The following is an 18476-nucleotide window of genomic DNA, read 5'->3' as shown; positions in this document are numbered from 1 at the left end:
TAGCATGGAGCAATAAAAAATTATAGATACGTTGGAGATGTATCAACCCTTCAACAATTCTTCGGCACAACGCACGAAGGGATGTGGAAACTATTCTTCAAGACTCGAAAGCAGTGGCCGGACACATCCGAAGACGTCGGTCTCGACTACAACCATCCGGATACCTCGGTAAGCACCCAATTTCTGAACGCAACTCGATTGATTATCCCATAGCAATGTATTGAGATTTATATCTTTGACCAGGGCTGGATAAAGAAGGCGGAACGAATTAGGTGTTCAGCTCCACTTCCCGAAGACTCGGCCGATCCGGTGTTGATGAGGATGCTGGTCCCAGTGACGTATCAAGTGCCAGCGCAAGAGGACAAGAAGAAGTGCGAAGAGGCCGAAAGCGGCCTCCACTCTACAGGTACGCCGGACACTATGTCCAGGGAGACCGAAGCTCCCTCTTCGAAAAGTGAAGGGAAAGGAGAAGGCGATATCCCTTCCCCTCATGGGAGGAAAAGGTCTGCCTCCGAAGACTTGGAGGTGGGAGCACCCAAGAGAGGGAAAGCATCCCTACCACATGGTTCGGGTTTCGAAGCTGATGTTGTCACAAGGCACCTCTCTAGGGACAAGCCCCTTGCCGAATCGTAAGTGAACAAGGAAGCTCTAAACATATCCTGTTCTTTTTTGGGTTGCAGGGTAACATTTAAACTATATGCTTTCAGTTCGGTCCACGGTCCACCCCAACAGTCGTCCTCATCAGGGGACTTGTCTCCGGGGATGATGGAAAGCGAGACGCCTTCTCATGCTTCCTCGCCCCTTAGGGCGGACGACTTCGAGGTGTCATCCCGGAATATCTCCCCTGGCCGTCAAGCGGCGTGGGAGACAATGAAGACAGCGCCCGAGGGTGGTACTTCGATCATCAAGAGCCCAGGGGCATAGCCCCTACGGGGGCCACCAATGAGGGCCCCGAACTATCCGGCTTACAGCCGAAGACGACTCCAGGGTCGAGCAGGCGTACCCCTTTAAGGGGAATGCATACTCCCGCAGCAGCCTCCAGGAATCCGGAGGTGCCGGATACTCTGATGGGCACATTACAAAGTGTCTCCATCTTAGAGGAACATCGTACCGTAATGGGTACGGTTGTTGAAAGGGTTCTGCCCGCGAAAAGCCGTTTGAATGAAGCTTTCATGAGCCTGTTGAGAGGCTAGGAGGTATGCAATGTAATAGCTTAACTATTTTTTCGTGCACAATGCGCCTGTGTATAGATAGTAGCCCCTGGTGCTCTGGTCGGCTTCCACAGGGAGGCGATCAGAGGATCAAAAAGATATGCTTAGGAAGTAACCTAATTAATTTGAACACAGGCTGTTATGTCCATGGCGACCGCCCAAGCTACGGAAGTTGCAGACCTAAAGCAGAAACTTGAGTTAGCGGATGAGGACATCACTCTTATTAACAAGCGGCTCGATGAGGCACAAGGTATGTGTTGGGGCAGCCTGTTTATGCATGTATACTAGTATGAGCACGAAGCTGAAAATCATATACTGTGACATGCGTAACTGTAGATGGTGCTGCCGCGGTTCAGACCCTTAGGGCTGAACTTGCCCGGGCCAAGGAGCAGGCCAAAGTGAGCGACGCGGCTGCCAAGAAGGCGGCTGCGGATTTAAAGGCCGAACAGGCCGCTCAGCGCCAGTGCCAGGAAAGAATAACTACCATGGAGCGGGAGCTGAAGGATGCCACTAGAAGATGCAAATCCCTTGAGGAGGATAACAAAGCCAAGGCAGCAGAACTCGACAAAGCCTTACTAGAGGCGAAAGAAGCGCAATCCGAATCTAGAGTGGCTCAGGAGGAGATCCGGCAGGCTGGGGAGATAGCGGCTGGTAAGCCCTTTCTTTTACAGACTAAGTTCGGCGACCCAAAGTATGCTCAGCTTAACCAAATGTTGAGTTCACCAGACGCGTTCTTGGATCTACCGAAGAGTGTTTCTGACGTGATGCAGTTCTTCCAAGCACAGGAAGGACGTGCTGCGGAGAGGCTTTTCTGGTCGCAATTCAACGTGGCAAGGCGTCCGGCGCTGCTGAACGAACAGATGGCCCAGTGGGTCGAGCTACACAAGATGTCCGGAGCCGCCATGAAGGATGTCGTGGTCCGACTATGGCCAGCTGAACCCGTTCTGAACAGCTATTTCAGTTTGGTACAGCGGCTTGTCGATGCAGTGCCGCATGTTGACGCCGTCAAGCGATCGGTGTGCATAGAAGGTGCCCGGATGGCCTTTGCCCACGTCAAGATGTACTGGGCAAAGATGAAGGCCACTGATGTAGCAACCAAGGGTCCGCCCGGAGGCAAGGACCATCGCACGATGAAGCATTATTTGGAGGACGTCCTAGAGGGCACCCGCTTGATAGAGGGTCAGTGCTCGAAGGATATTATATTTGAATAAATGTACCAGAATAGTGAAAACAATATTATGATACATGAAAGCTGTTTTATATACCTTTTCTATTATTTCCCCCTGTGCGGCCGTTTCTTATAACCTGAAAGTTTGCCAGTCGTCGGCTTCGGCCCCCTCGCATATAATATGAGGTTGTTCGGAATAGCACCTGATCACTCTTGACCCAACGTCTTGGTCCGGAACGGAGGTGTCAGTACGGCGAGCTAGGCAATCGGACTATAGGGCTTTAACACCTTCACTTAGCCATAGGAGTTTTACGGTGGGTCTACGATGTAGCCCCTGGTATGTACGCAGTTATCCGAATACGGTTGTGTTACATAGGTGACCAGAAAAAACGGTCCTTCGTGTAATACGGAAGGAATCACAAAAGATTCTAATAAGTCACCGAGTGGTTGACCGGCTCTCGCCGCATCATGACAGTCAGTTTTCGGCTTTCTCTACTGAGGTGTTTGACCAGGTGAACCGGAAACACAATCGCAGTAGTTCTCCCTTTACTACCCTAGCCGATAAGACGGAACGTAGGGTAGTAAGCACAGGAGCCGGGCAACCCAACTGTTGACCAAAGACATGATTCGAAGCTGATGCATATAATGCCAAACTCTTGATGCCGAAGTATGCTATAGAGCTGTTCAGACTTTTTCGGCAACCCATATGTTGTCGTATCGAGCCCCTGGCGATTTGTGCCGAGGTGTCTGCGTGAAACAACCGAAGAAGCTGGGTACATTTGTATGCGGAAAAGCGAATACTGGAGACGGTTTATGTTTACTAAAATCTGATTGATGCATCGAACGCAATCTTACAGATTATGACACCACCACACAGGCTATTTTACGTGCCAGGGGTCGAGGGCTGAGGAAAAAGGCTCTATACAGGTTTCAAATAGAGTTTTTGGTCTACAAAAAATCTTTTGGACCCCCGGTCGCACGTCTGCGTTGCATGTGCCTCCGCGGGAAGATTTCCTTAAAGGGAGCAATCCTTAGTTATTTGTAGGAAAGCTGGGCTCACAAAGAGTCCTTTTAGGTCCATAGGACGGACAGGTATTGATTCACCTGTGGCGAAAAGATAAGAAAATAGTTAGAAAAGAGAAAAGGCTAAAGTTCGGACGAACCGCTTTGTAGGCCTGTCCGTATTATGCCTCCGCCGATGACCAAGGTATTTTGAGTGCATAATTATGCATGCGTGGTACAGACTCCGCGGGTATAAGGGGCGATCGACGGAGGTGGAACTGCTAATCCAGCTCTAAAATTGACCGGTCCTGTATAGTAGAGGCCGGCGGTTTAATGACCGATGATATATGCGGCTTAAGGGGGCCGCTTTGTACTTCGGCTGTGATTGCCACAGTGTGCCCCTCAGTGCGGTGGGAGCGTTCCGTGTTTCCGTTGATCGTTATGGTGCCGCATGGACCGGGCATCTTAAGCTTTAGATAGGCATAGTTTGGGACCGCATTGAAACGAGCAAAAGCGGTCCGCGCGAGCAGTGCATGATAGCCAATGCGGAATGGGACAATATCGAAGATCAAGTCTTCGCGTTGGAAGTTTTCCGATGAACCGAAGATGACTTCTAGTGAGATTGAGCCTGTGCCGTGAGCTTCTACGCCGGGTATTACTCCCTTGAAGGTAGTTGTGGTGGGCTTGATCCTTGAAGGGTCAATGCCCATTTTGCAGACAGTGTCTTGATAGAGCAAATTGAGGCTACTGCCGCTGTCCATGAGGACTCCTGTGAGATGGAATCCGCCGATAATTGGATCCAGGACCAGAGCTGCCGAACCTCCGTGAAGGATACTGGTTGGGTGGTCCTTGTGATCAAAAGTGATCGAGCAGGCCGCCCATGGGTCGAATTTTGGGGCGTCCGGCTTTATGGCGTGGTCGTCTCGTAGTTCGTGCTTGCGCTCCCTTTCAGGGGTATGCGTCACATATATCATGTTTACTGTTTTTACTTTGGGGGGAAATTGTTTCTGTCCCTCGGTGCTCAGTAGGCGAGCCTCCTCTTCTTCACTGTCGCTGGGCGGCCCGCCCCTTCCCTTTGTGTTAGGCATTGAGCTTGCCGGCCTGTTTGAAAACCCAACATTTTCTGTTGGTATGGTTGGCCGGTTTGTCGGGGCTGCCATGGATCTGATAGGGCCGATCCAGTATCTTGTCTAGACTGGATGGACCATCTCTGTTTACCTTGAATGGCTTCTTCTGTTGACCGGTTTTGGAGCCACTAAATCCGGCGTTGACCGACGTGTCTTGGGTTCCTGCATTATTGTTGCGACGCATGTCTTTATTGCGTCGTGGCTTGCCATTGCCGTCCCTGACTTCGGAGGTGCCAGGATCGCTCGCGCCATTGCTTCTATGAGTGAGCCAGCTATCTTCTCCCACGCAAAAGCGGGTCATTAGTGCGGTTAGAGCTGCCATGTACTTTGGCTTCTCTTGGCCGAGGTGGCGGGCGAGCCACTCGTCGCGGATGCTATGTTTAAAGGCCGCGAGTGCTTCGGCATCCGGACAGTCGACTATTTGGTTCTTTTTAATTAAGAACCTAGTCCAGAGTTTCCTGGCTGATTCTTCGGGCTGCTGGATTATGTGACTGAGATCACCGGCTCCCGGAGGCCGGACATATGTACCTTGGAAATTGTTGCAAAAGGCGTCTTCCAAGTCTTCCCAACTGCCAATGGAATTCTCTGGGAGGCTGTTTAACCAGTGCCGAGTTGGTCCCTTGAGTTTTAGCGGGAGGTATTTAATGGCATGAAGATCATCACCACGGGCCATATGAATATGGAGAAGAAAGTCCTCAATCCATACCGCGGGATTTGTTGTTCCATTGTATGATTTGATGTTCACGGGTTTAAACCCTTCTAGGAATTCATGCTCCATTACTTCATCGGTGAAGCAGAGGGGGTGTGCGGCGCCTCTATATCGAGCCACGTCACGACACAGCTCAGATGGAGTCCGACTGTGGTTTTTGGCCCGGACATGGTTATGCTTGTCACGTCCGGCTAGATAGCCGTCGTCGCACGTCGGGGCACCCCTTGCGATCCATAGATTGATTTGGTCTGACTTGCTCTATTTTCCAGGTCCTGCCGCAAGTCATACGTATATCCCCGAGCTGTTGTGTCTCTGCCTTTACGGTGAGGTAGTGTGGGCTGGTGTTCGCCTTGAGTTGCCGTTTTGTCCCGGCCACGTGGTGGTCGGTCAGCCGCGTTACGCACTGATGGTACGGGTTCGAGTGCCTCATCGTCGAATTGAGGTAGCAGTTTACGCTTCGGGTAACTTTTGGTTGGGCGCTCGAGGCCGTATTCCTCGGCTGCTAGGACATTAGTCCACCTGTCGTTGAGTAGATCTTGATTAGCTTGAAACTGCTGCTGCTTCTTTTTGAGGCTCCTTGCAGTGGCTATTAGCCGGCGCTTAAAGCGTTCCTGCTCGAGGGGTTCCTCAGGCATGATAAAGTCTTCGTCGCTGAGGCTCACCTCATCCTCGGAGAGCGGAAGATAATTACTGTCCTCCGAGTCTTCATTTATAGCCTGTTCATCAGGGCTAACTTGCCCATCTTCCCGATTGTCCTGTAAGGAGGTTGGCTCGATGGGGTCTTCTTGTTCTTCGGCGTCGTCTGGAGTATTGTTGTCTCTTGTGCCAGTATTGTTGTCTTTTCCTCGGCGTGATTTAGAGCGGCGCTGCTGACGTCGGCACTTTGGTTGTATCTCAGGAGATTTATCTGTTGGGGAACGTAGTAATTTCAAAAAAATTCCTACGGACATGCAAGATCATGGTGATGCATAGCAACGAGAGGGGAGAGTGTTGTCCACGTACCCTTGTAGACCGAAAGCGGAAGCGTTAACACAACGCGGTTGATGTAGTCGTACGTCTTCACGATCCGACCGATCAAGTACCGGACGCACAGCACCTCCGAGTTCAGCACACGTTCAGCTCGATGACGTCCCTCGAACTCCGGTCCAGCCGAGTGTTGAGGGAGAGTTTTGTCAGCACGACGGCGTGGTGACGATGATGATGTTCTATCGACGCAGGGCTTCGCCTAAGCTCCGCTACGATATTATCGAGGTGTAATATGGTGGAGGGGGCACCGCACACGGCTAAAAGATCATTGATCAATTGTTTTTCCAGAGGTGCCCCCCTGCCACCGTATATAAAGGTGCAAGGGGGAGGCCGCCGGCCTAGGAGGTAGAGGCGCGCCAGGAGGAGTCCTACTCCTACCGGGAGTAGGACTCCCCCCCTTTCCATGTTGGACTAGGAGTGGAAGGGGGAAGAGGTGGAGGCGAGGAAGGAAGGGGGGCGCCGCCCCCCTCTCCTTGTCCTATTTCGACTGGGGGGAAGGGGGGCGCGGCTCTGCCCTAGCCTCCTCTCCTCTCTTCCACCTAGGCCCAATAAGGCCCATTAAGTTACTGGGGGGTTCCGGTAACCTCCCGGTACTCCGGAAAAATCCCGATTTCACCCGGAACACTTCCGATGTCCAAACATAGGCTTCCAATATATCAATCTTTATGTCTCGACCATTTCGAGACTCCTCGTCATGTCCGTGATCACATCCGGGACTCCGAACAACCTTCGGTTCATCAAAACATATAAACTCATAATATAACTACCATCGTAACGTTAAGCGTGCGGACCCTACGGGTTCGAGAACTATGTAGACATGACCAAGACACCTCTCCGGTCAATAACCAATAGCGGAACCTGGATGCTCATATTGGTTCCCACATATTCTACGAAGATCTTTATCGGTCAGACCGCATAACAACATACGTTGTTCCCTTTGTCATCGGTATGTTACTTGCCCGAGATTCGATCATCGGTATCTCGATACCTAGTTCAATCTCGTTACCGGCAAGTCTCTTTACTCGTTCCGTAATACATCATCCCGCAACTAACTCATTAGTTACAATGCTTGCAAGGCTTATAGTGATGTGCATTACCGAGTGGGCCCAGAGATACCTCTCCGACAATCGGAGTGACAAATCCTAATCTCGAAATACGCCAACCCAACAAGTACCTTTGGAGACACCTGTAGAGCACCTTTATAATCATCCAGTTACATTGTGACGTTTGGTAGCACACAAAGTGTTCCTCCGGTAAGCGGGAGTTGCATAATCTCATAGTCATAGGAACATGTATAAGTCATGAAGAAAGCAATAGCAACATACTAAACGATCGAGTGCTAAGCTAACGGAATGGGTCAAGTCAATCACGTCATTCTCCTAATGAGGTGATCCCGTTAATCAAATGACAACTCATGTCTATGGCTAGGAAACATAACCATCTTTGATTAACGAGCTAGTCAAGTAGAGGCATACTAGTGACACTCTGTTTGTCTATGTTCACACATGTATTATGTTTCCGGTTAATACAATTCTAGCATGAATAATAAACATTTATCATGATATAAGGAAATAAATAATACTTTATTATTGCCTCTAGGGCATATTTCCTTCAGTCTCCCACTTGCACTAGAGTCAATAATCTAGATTACACAGTAATGATTCTTACACCCATGGAGGCTTGGTGCTGATCATGTTTTGCTCGTGGAAGAGGCTTAGTCAACGGGTCTGCAACATTCAGATCCGTATGTATCTTGCAAATTTCTATGTCTCCCACCTGGACTAAATCCCGGATGGAATTGAAGCGTCTTTTGATGTGCTTGGTTCTCTTGTGAAATCTGGATTCCTTTGCTAAGGCAATTGCACCAGTATTGTCACAAAAGATTTTCATTGGTCCCGATGCACTAGGTATGACACCTAGATCGGATATGAACTCCTTCATCCAGACTCCTTCATTTGCTGCTTACGAAGCAGCTATGTACTCCGCTTCACACGTAGATCCCGCCACGACACTTTGCTTAGAACTGCACCAACTGACAGCTCCACTGTTCAATGTAAATACGTATCCGGTTTGCGATTTAGAATCGTCCGGATCAGTGTCAAAGCTTGCATCAACATAACCATTTACGATGAGCTCTTTGTCACCTCCATAAATGAGAAACATATCCTTAGTCCTTTTCAGGTATTTCAGGATGTTCTTGACCGCTGTCCAGTGATCCACTCCTGGATTACTTTGGTACCTCCCTGCTAAACTTATAGCAAGGCACACATCAGGTCTGGTACACAGCATTGCATACATGATAGAGCCTATGGCTGAAGCATAGGGAACATCTTTCATCTTCTCTCTATCTTCTGCAGTGGTCGGGCATTGAGTCTTACTCAATCTCACACCTTGTAGTACAGGCAAGAACCCTTTCTTTGCTTGATCCATTTTGAACTTCTTCAAAACTTTGTCAAGGTATGTGCTTTGTGAAAGTCCAATTAAGCGTCTTGATCTATCTCTATAGATCTTGATGCCTAATATATATGCAGCTTCACCGAGGTCTTTCATTGAAAAACTCTTATTCAAGTATCCCTTTATGCTATCCAGAAATTCTATATCATTTCCAATCAGCAATATGTCATCCACATATAATATCGGAAATGCTACTGAGCTCCCACTCACTTTCTTGTAAATACAGGCTTCTCCAAAAGTCTGTATAAAACCAAATGCTTTGATCACACTATCAAAGCGCTTATTCCAACTCCGAGAGGCTTGCACCAGTCCATAAATGGATCGCTGGAGCTTGCACACTTTGTTAGCTCCCTTTGGATCGATAAAACCTTCCGGTTGCATCATATACAACTCTTCTTCCAGAAATCCATTCAGGAATGCAGTTTTTACATCCATTTGCCAAATTTCATAATCAAAAAATGCGGCAATTGCTAACATGATTCGGACAGACTTAAGCATCGCTGCGGGTGAGAAGGTCTCATCGTAGTCAATCCTTTGAACTTGTTGACAACAAGTCGAGCTTTATAGACAGTAACATTACCGTCAGCGTCAGTCTTCTTCTTAAAGATCCATTTATTTTCAATGGCTTGCCGATCATCGGGCAAGTCAACCAAAGTCCATACTTTGTTCTCATACATGGATCCCATCTCGGATTTCATGGCCTCAAGCCATTTTGCGGAATCTGGGCTCACCATCGCTTCTTCATAGTTCGTAGGTTCGTCATGGTCTAGTAACATAACCTCCAGAATAGGATTACCGTACCACTCTGGTGCGGATCTTAATCTGGTTGACCTACGAGGTTCAGTAATAACTTCATCTGAAGTTTCATGATCATTACCATTAACTTCCCCACTAATTGGCGTAGGTGTCGCAGAAACTGGTTTCTGTGATGATCTACTTTCCAATAAGGGAGCAGGTACAGTTACCTCATCAAGTTCTACTTTCCTCCCACTCACTTCTTTCGAGAGAAACTCCTTCTCTAGAAAGGATCCATTCTTAGCAACGAATGTCTTGCCTTCGGATCTGTGATAGAAGGTGTACCCAACAGTCTCCTTTGGGTATCCTATGAAGACACATTTCTCCGATTTAGGTTCGAGCTTATCAGGTTGAAGTTTCTTCACATAAGCATCGCAACCCCAAACTTTAAGATACGACAACTTTGGTTTCTTGCCAAACCATAGTTCATAAGGTGTCGTTTCAACGGATTTTGATGGTGCCCTATTTAGAGTGAATGCAGCCATCTCTAAAGCATAACCCCAAAACGATAGCGGTAAATCAGTAAGAGACATCATAGATCGCACCATATCTAGTAAAGTACGATTACGACGTTCGGACACACCATTACGCTGTGGTGTTCCGGGTGGCGTGAGTTGCAAAACTATTCCGCATTGTTTCAAATGAAGACCAAACTCATAACTCAAATATTCTCCTCCACGATCAGATCGTAGAAATTTTATTTTCTTGTTACGATAATTTTCAACTTCACTCTGAAATTCTTTGAACTTTTCAAATGTTTCAGACTTATGTTTCATTAAGTAGATATACCCATATCTGCTCAAATCATCTGTGAAGGTGAGAAAATAACAATATCCGCCACGAGCCTCAATATTCATCGGACCACATACATCTGTATGTATGATTTCCAATAAATCTGTTGCTCTCTCCATAGTTCCGGAGAACGGTGTTTTAGTCATCTTGCCCATGATGCACGGTTCGCAAGTACCAAGTGATTCATAATCAAGTGATTCCAAAAGTCCATCAGTATGGAGTTTCTTCATGCGCTTTACACCGATATGACCTAAACGGCAGTGCCACAAATAAGTTGCACTATCATTATCAACTCTGCATCTTTTGGCTTCGACATTATGAATATGTGTATCACTACTATCGAGATTCAACAAGAATAGACCACTCTTCAAGGGTGCATGACCATAAAAGATATTATTCATGTAAATAGAACAACCATTATTCTCTGATTTAAATGAATAACCATCTCGCATTAACAAGATCCAGATATAATGTTCATGCTTAACGCTGCACCAAATTAAAATTATTTAGGTCTAATAATAATCCCAAAGGTAGATGTAGAGGTAGTGTGCCGACTGCGATCACATCGACTTTGGAACCATTTCCCACGCGCATCGTCACCTCGTCCTTAGCCAATCTTCGCTTAATCCATAGCCCCTGTTTCGAGTTGCAAATATTAGCAACAGAACCAGTATCAAATACCCAGGTGCTACTGCGAGCATTAGTAAGGTACACATCAATAACATGTATATCACATATACCTTTGTTAACCTTGCCATCCTTCTTATCCGCCAAATACTTGGGGCAGTTCCGCTTCCAGTGACTAGTCTGCTTGCAGTAGAAGCACTCAGTTTCAGGCTTAGGTCCAGACTTGGGTTTCTTCTCCTGAACAGCATCTTGCTTGTTGTTCTTCTTGAAGTTCCCCTTCTTCTTCCCTTTGCCCTTTTTCTTGAAACTAGTGGTCTTATTGACCATCAACACTTGATGCTCCTTTTTGATTTCTCCCTCCGTTGCCTTTAGCATTGCGAAGAGCTCGGGAATTGTCTTGTTCATCCCTTGCATGTTATAGTTCATCACGAAGCTCTTGTAGCTTGGTGGCAGTGATTGAAGAATTCTGTCAATGACGCTATCATCCGGAAGATTAACTCCCAGTTGAATCAAGTGATTATTATACCCAGACATTTTGAGTATATGCTCACTGACAGAACTATTCTCTTCCATCTTGCAGCTGTAGAACTTATTGGAGACTTCATATCTCTCAATCCGGGCATTTGCTTGAAATATTAACTTCAACTCCTGGAACATCTCATATGCTCCATGACGTTCACAACGTCTTTGAAGTCCCGATTCTAAGCCGTAAAGCATGGCACACTGAACTATCGAGTAGTCATCAGCTTTGCTCTGCCCGACGTTCATAACTTCTGGTGTTGCTCTTGCAGGAGGCCTGGCACCTAGCGGTGCTTCCAGGACGTAATTCTTCTGTGCATCAATGAGGATAATCCTCAAGTTACGGACCCAGTCCGTGTAATTGCTACCATCATCTTTCAACTTTGCTTTCTCAAGGAACGCATTAAAATTCAACGGAACAACGGCACGGGCCATTTATCTAAAATTAACATAGACAAGCAAGATACTATCAGGTACTAAGTTCATGATAAATTCAAGTTCAATTAATCATATTACTTAAGAACTCCCACTTAGATAGACATCCCTCTAATCATCTAAGTGATTACGTGATCCAAATCAACTAAACCATGTCCGATCATCACGTGAGATGGAGTAGTTTCAATGGTGAACATCACTATGTTGATCATATCTACTATATGATTCACGCTCGACCTTTCGGTCTCCGTGTTCCGAGGCCATATCTGCATATGCTAGGCTCGTCAAGTTTAACCTGAGTATTCCGCGTGTGCAACTGTTTTGCACCCGTTGTATTTGAACGTAGAGCCTATCACACCCGATCATCACGTGGTGTCTCAGCACGAAGAACTTTCGCAACGGTGCATACTCAGGGAGAACACTTTTATCTTGAAATTTTAGTGAGAGATCATCTTATAATGCTATCGTCAATCAAAGCAATATAAGATGCATAAAAGATAAACATCACATGCAATCAATATCAGTGATATGATATGGCCATCATCATCTTGTGCTTGTGATCTCCATCTCCGAAGCACCGTCATGATCACCATCATCACCGGCTCGACACCTTGATCTCCATCGTAGCATCGTTGTCGTCTCGCCAACTATTGCTTTTACGACTATCGCTACCGCTTAGTGATAAAGTAAAACAATTACATGGCGATTGCATTGCATACAATAAAGCGACAACCATATGGCTCCTGCCAGTTGCCGATAACTCGGTTACAAAACATGATCATCTCATACAATAAAATATAGCATCATGTCTTGACCATATCACATCACAACATGCCCTGCAAAAACAAGTTAGACGTCCTCTACTTTGTTGTTGCAAGTTTTACGTGGCTGCTACGGGCTTAGCAAGAACCGTTCTTACCTACGCATCAAAACCACAACGATAGTTTGTCAAGTTGGTGCTGTTTTAACCTTCGCAAGGACCGGGCGTAGCCACACTCGGTTCAACTAAAGTGAGAGAGACAGACACCCGCCAGTCACCTTTAAGCAACGAGTGCTCGCAACGGTGAAACCAGTCTCGCGTAAGCGTACGCGTAATGTCGGTCCGGGCTGCTTCATCTCACAATACCGCCGAACCAAAGTATGACATGCTGGTAAGCAGGATGACTTATATCGCCCACAACTCACTTGTTCTACTCGTGCATAACATCAACGCATAAAACCTGGCTCGGATGCCACTGTTGGGGAACGTGATAATTTCAAAAAAATTCCTACGCACACGCAAGATCATGGTGATGCATAGCAAGGAGAGGGGAGAGTGTTGTCCACGTACCCTCGTAGACCGAAAGCGGAAGCGTTAACACAATGCGGTTGATGTAGTCGTACGTCTTCACGATCCGACCGATCAAGTACCGAACGCACGGCACCTCCGAGTTAAGCACACGTTCAGCTTGATGACGTCCCTCGAACTCCGATCCAGCCGAGTGTTGAGGGAGAGTTTCGTCAGCACGACGGCGTGGTGACGATGATGATGTTCTCCGACGTAGGGCTTCGCCTAAGCTCCGCTACGATATTATCGAGGTGTAATATGGTGGAGGGGGGCACCGCACACGGCTAAAAGATCATTGATAATTGTTTTTCCAGAGGTGCCCCCCTGCCCCCGTATATAAAGGTGCAAGGGGGAGGCCGCCGGCCTAGGAGGTAGAGGCACGCCAGGAGGAGTCCTACTCCTACCGGGAGTAGGACTCCCCCCTTTCCATGTTGGACTAGGAGTGGAAGGGGGAAGAGGTGGAGGGGAGGAAGGAAGGGGGGGCGGCGCCCCCCTCTCCTTGTCCTATTCGGACTAGGGGGGAAGGGGGGCGCGGCCCTGCCCTAGCCTCCTCTCCTCTCTTCCACCTAGGCCCAATAAGGCCCATTAAGTTACCGGGGGGTTCCTGTAACCTCCCGGTACTCCCAAAAAATCCCGATTTCACCCGGAACACTTCCGATGTCCAAACATAGGCTTCCAATATATCAATCTTTATGTCTCGACCATTTCGAGACTCCTTGTCATGTCTGTGATCACATCCGGGACTCCGAACAATCTTCGGTTCATCAAAACATATAAACTCATACTATAACTATCATCGTAACGTTAAGCGTGCGGACCCTACGGGTTCGAGAACTATGTAGACATAACCGAGACACCTCTCCGGTCAATAACCAATAGCGGAACCTGGATGCTCATATTGGTTCCCACATATTCTACGAAGATCTTTATCGGTCAGACCGCATAACAACATACGTTGTTCCCTTTGTCATCGGTATGTTACTTGCCCGAGATTCGATCGTCGATATCTCGATACCTAGTTCAATCTCGTTACCGGCAAGTCTCTTTACTCGTTCCATAATACATCATCCCGCAACTAACTCATTAATTACAATGCTTGCAAGGCTTATAGTGATGTGCATTACCGAGTGGGCCCAGAGATACCTCTCCGACAATCGGAGTGACAAATCCTAATCTCGAAATACGCCAACCCAACAAGTACCTTTGGAGACACCTGTAGAGCACCTTTATAATCACCCAGTTACGTTGTGACGTTTGGTAGCACACAAAGTGTTCCTCCGGTAAACGGGAGTTGCATAATCTCATAGTCATAGGAACATGTATAAGTCATGAAGAAAGCAATAGCAACATACTAAACGATCGAGTGCTAAGCTAACGGAATGGGTCAAGTCAATCACGTCATTCTCCTAATGAGGTGATCCCGTTAATCAAATGACAACTCATGTCTATGGCTAGGAAACATAACCATCTTTGATTAACGAGCTAGTCAAGTAGAGGCATACTAGTGACACTCTGTTTGTCTATGTATTCACACATGTATTATGTTTCCGGTTAATATAATTCTAGCATGAATAATAAACATTTATCATGATATAAGGAAATAAATAATACTTTATTATTGCCTCTAGGGCATATTTCCTTCAACCAAGTACGAGCCGGCCCATCCAACATGATGGTGAAATACTTAGCACATGCAGCATCACTCACATCGAGCATCTCCATGGCCATCTCATAACTCTCAATCCAAGCCTCCGGGGGCTGATCCGCCATGTAATTAGGCACCTTACGAGGACCCTTGAAATCCTTAGGTAAGTGCTCATTACGCAGAGCCGGCACTAAACATGGCACACCCAAGGTTCTAGAGGTCACTCCTGCCTCCACCGACGCTGATGGATAAACCGGAGATTGTTGTTGAGCCGCCAGCTCAGCCTCCCGACGCGCTCTGCCCTGATCCACCAAGGTCTGAGCATCAACACCACCACGCGCCGGGTCATGCCCATGAGGTTGGTTATGGCGATGTTCACTGCTTGAAACTGCTGGCGAGTCAATGTGCCTGCTATAACTCCGGCTTGGTCAAGGGGTTGAGTGAATCCTTTCACGGCTATACGAATAAGCCGCCTGTTGATCCAGTGCTGTCTGAAGAAGTTCTCTGGCCCTCCGCGTCTCTATCGCAGCCGGAGACTCGCCTTCAACTGGGAGAGTTGCCAATCGTGTTGCCGCAGCAATCATATTATCCAAAGGGTTAGAATAATGACCCAGCGGTGTCGGAACATGCTGAGAAGGATCCATCATACGCGGCTGAACCGGTGCTCCGGTCACAGGCGCCTCAACCGCCCGGTTCACCACCGGCGGGTCACTGGTCCCTGCTCCAGGCGTGTTGAAGAGGTTTCTCGCATCGTAAACCGGGGGTAAACGACTCTGGTGCCTCCTTCTCATGATTTCGTTTGAAGCATTTTGATCCAAGGTGAGCCGAAAAGAGTCTGCCTGAATCTGTTGTGCCTGAGCGTCCAAAGCAGCTCGCTCCATGGCCATCCTAGCATTCTCAGACGCTAGCTCCTCCTTGGCTTGAGTTATCTCATCTCGCAGCTTCGCGACATCCACCTTATGCTATTCTTGAGTGTCCGGGATCACCTCCATCCCCATCAAAATCGCCAAAGCCTCCAACCACTCTGTCAGAACCTGAGCCGGCGGGCATGCAGAACCGCTAGCACCAGTCGCCGCCGCAGCCATTGAGCTGGAGGTCATAGCCATGGCGGTCATTGAGCCGAGCGCCGACTGTGTACCGGCCATGAAAATCGCAACCCTGTTCGGCGGCTCATAGGGGTCTGGAATACTGTCGCCATCGGAATAGCCCCCAAGCCGGTCGTCCTGCAGTTGGTACATTGAATTGGTCTCGCCGGTTGACGATTCACCATCCGAGTAGATGGCCGTCTCACCACCAGACACAGATCCTTCCTCAAATTCCGCCCCATGGATGAAACCAACAAAGTCATGCTTCACAATGGCTTGAACCTTGGCGGGCTGTGCACTCTGAGTCGTCTCGATGATGTCAGTGCAGATGTCCGGCTCAGGGCCCGATTAGCCCATTTTGCCGATGAAGATGTGGATTCCGCCGAAGGGGACCCAGTACCCGTACTCAATTGAGCCGGCCTCGGGGCCCCAGCCTGCGTTGTCGATGTAGAGCTTGCCGCGATGACTCTTGGTCATCCGGCCCACAGTGTATCCCTTGATGCCTGCGAAGCTGTCCTTCAAGAACTCAAAACCACCGTGCGCTGGCCCCATGGTGGGCGCCAACTGTCGTGGATTTAACACGGCAGATGTCCTAGTGAAAGGACTTAGTCGTGGAGCCATCGCAACTAGGTTAGCTTAAAGGGGTTAATCGGGACAAAGGACATAGAGAGTTTATACTCGTTCAGCCCCTTGCAACGAGGTAAAGGCCTACTCTAGTTTGAGGTTGTACTGCTTGGGTTTCGATTACCAGGGAGCGAATACGCTTGACCTAGTTCTCGATCTCTTCTTTCTTGTCCTTAACTCGCCGCCGGGTCACCCCTTTATATACACAGGTTGATGCCCAGCGGCTTACAGAGTCTCGGCCGGCTCATACACAATGTGTCCGGCTCGGTGACTAACTAAGCTTGCCTTACAAAACAAGTTATACATATGGTGGTTCATCCTCCTGTGCCTCAAGTCACCTCTGGGTCTTGGGCCGTCAATAGGCTTGTTATGACCCTCCATCTTCATTGACAAGTCACTAGTGGTATGACCCGGCCTCTCCTGGGCGGTTCATACACAATAGTTATATCCCCAACAGGAGAGCTCATGGCGGCTCTCATCAAATACGCCGACTCTGATAATACTAAAGACCCTGAGTCTGATGAGGAGAAGGCTGGCAAGGGAAAGAAGAACGGCAATGCAAAGGGGCAGCAGCACAATACGGCGGGTCAAGGAAATAATGGTAAGTGCAAGCAAGCTGATGGTGGTTCAGACTTTGTGGCTAATACCAACACGCAAGGTAATAATCAGCGTCATAAGGGGAAGTCATCAGTGCCCCGGTTTGGCAAGCCAAAATTCAACCTTGAGGCGATAATGAATCAGCCTTGCCCAAAGCACGGTACTCAAGATAAGTCGGCCACTCATCTCTGGAAAGATTGCTTCATCATGAGGGAGTATAGAAATTCTGTTTTTTATCAAGATAACCAGGGTCCGCACGGCGGGTCAGGATCCGGCTCTCATGGGCCCGGCTTTGGAGGTGGCGGCTCAAACTCTGGATTTCAGGTCCAAGGTAATCAAGGCAGTTTCAATCAGCAACCTAGTCAAGGTAATCAACAGCAGCAGTCTGCTTATCAGGGTAATCCGAAGCAGCTGAATAGTGGTCAATATCATGTGTTTACCACGAGTTTGTGCAAACGAGACCAGAAGATTCATAAGCGGGCGGTGAACGCGGTTGAGCCGGTGGTCCCCTGATACTTATGATGGTCAGAGCAGCCCATTGTATGGAGCCGTGAGGATCACCGCCCCGGGTGGACAATCCGGGTCAGCTGGCTTTGGTTGTTGCTCCTCAGGTTAGAGGGTACAAATTGACGAAGGTGCTTATGGACGGGGGCAGCAGTATCAATATTCTTTATTATGATACTTTCCGCTGTATGGATTTGACTGACAAAGATCTTAAGTCGTCTTCTACCATCTTTCATGGAGTAGTGCCCGGTAAGTCGGCGTATCCGGTGGGTAAGATAACTTTGGAGGTGGCTATTGGCAATGATCATGACTATAGGGCCGAAAAATTGACTTTTGAGGTGGTCAAGATCAAGAGCCCTTATCATGCTCTATTTGGACGGCCGGCTTATGCCAAATTTATGGCACGGCCTTGTTATGTTTATTTGCACCTTAAAATGCCGGGTCTTAAGGGTACCATCACGGTGCACGGTGACAGGAAGGTAGCTTTGGAGTGTGAAGAAGGCGATGCTGCTATGCTAAGTCTGTTTGTGAACAGAGGATTTGAAGTTCTACAAAGATAATGCTGACCCGGTGGATATGACCCCTTTGAAGAAGCCAACCACAAAGCATGACCCTTTGTTGAAATTTAAGTCAGCGGATGGCACCAAGCAGGTCAATTTTGTTCCTCGCGACTCATCCAAACAGTTCAGTATCAGTGCCAATACGAATCCAAAATAGGACAGCGCGCTCATCGAGTTCATCCGTGAGAACCGGGACATCTTTGCATGGAAACCTTCAGACATGCCGGGTGTACCGAGGGAACTCTCTGAGCACACTCTCAATGTTGATC

Source organism: Aegilops tauschii, chromosome 4, assembly GCF_002575655.3.
Source record: "Aegilops tauschii subsp. strangulata cultivar AL8/78 chromosome 4, Aet v6.0, whole genome shotgun sequence".
NCBI lineage: Eukaryota > Viridiplantae > Streptophyta > Magnoliopsida > Poales > Poaceae > Aegilops > Aegilops tauschii.
This window is presented reverse-complemented; position numbering follows the sequence as displayed.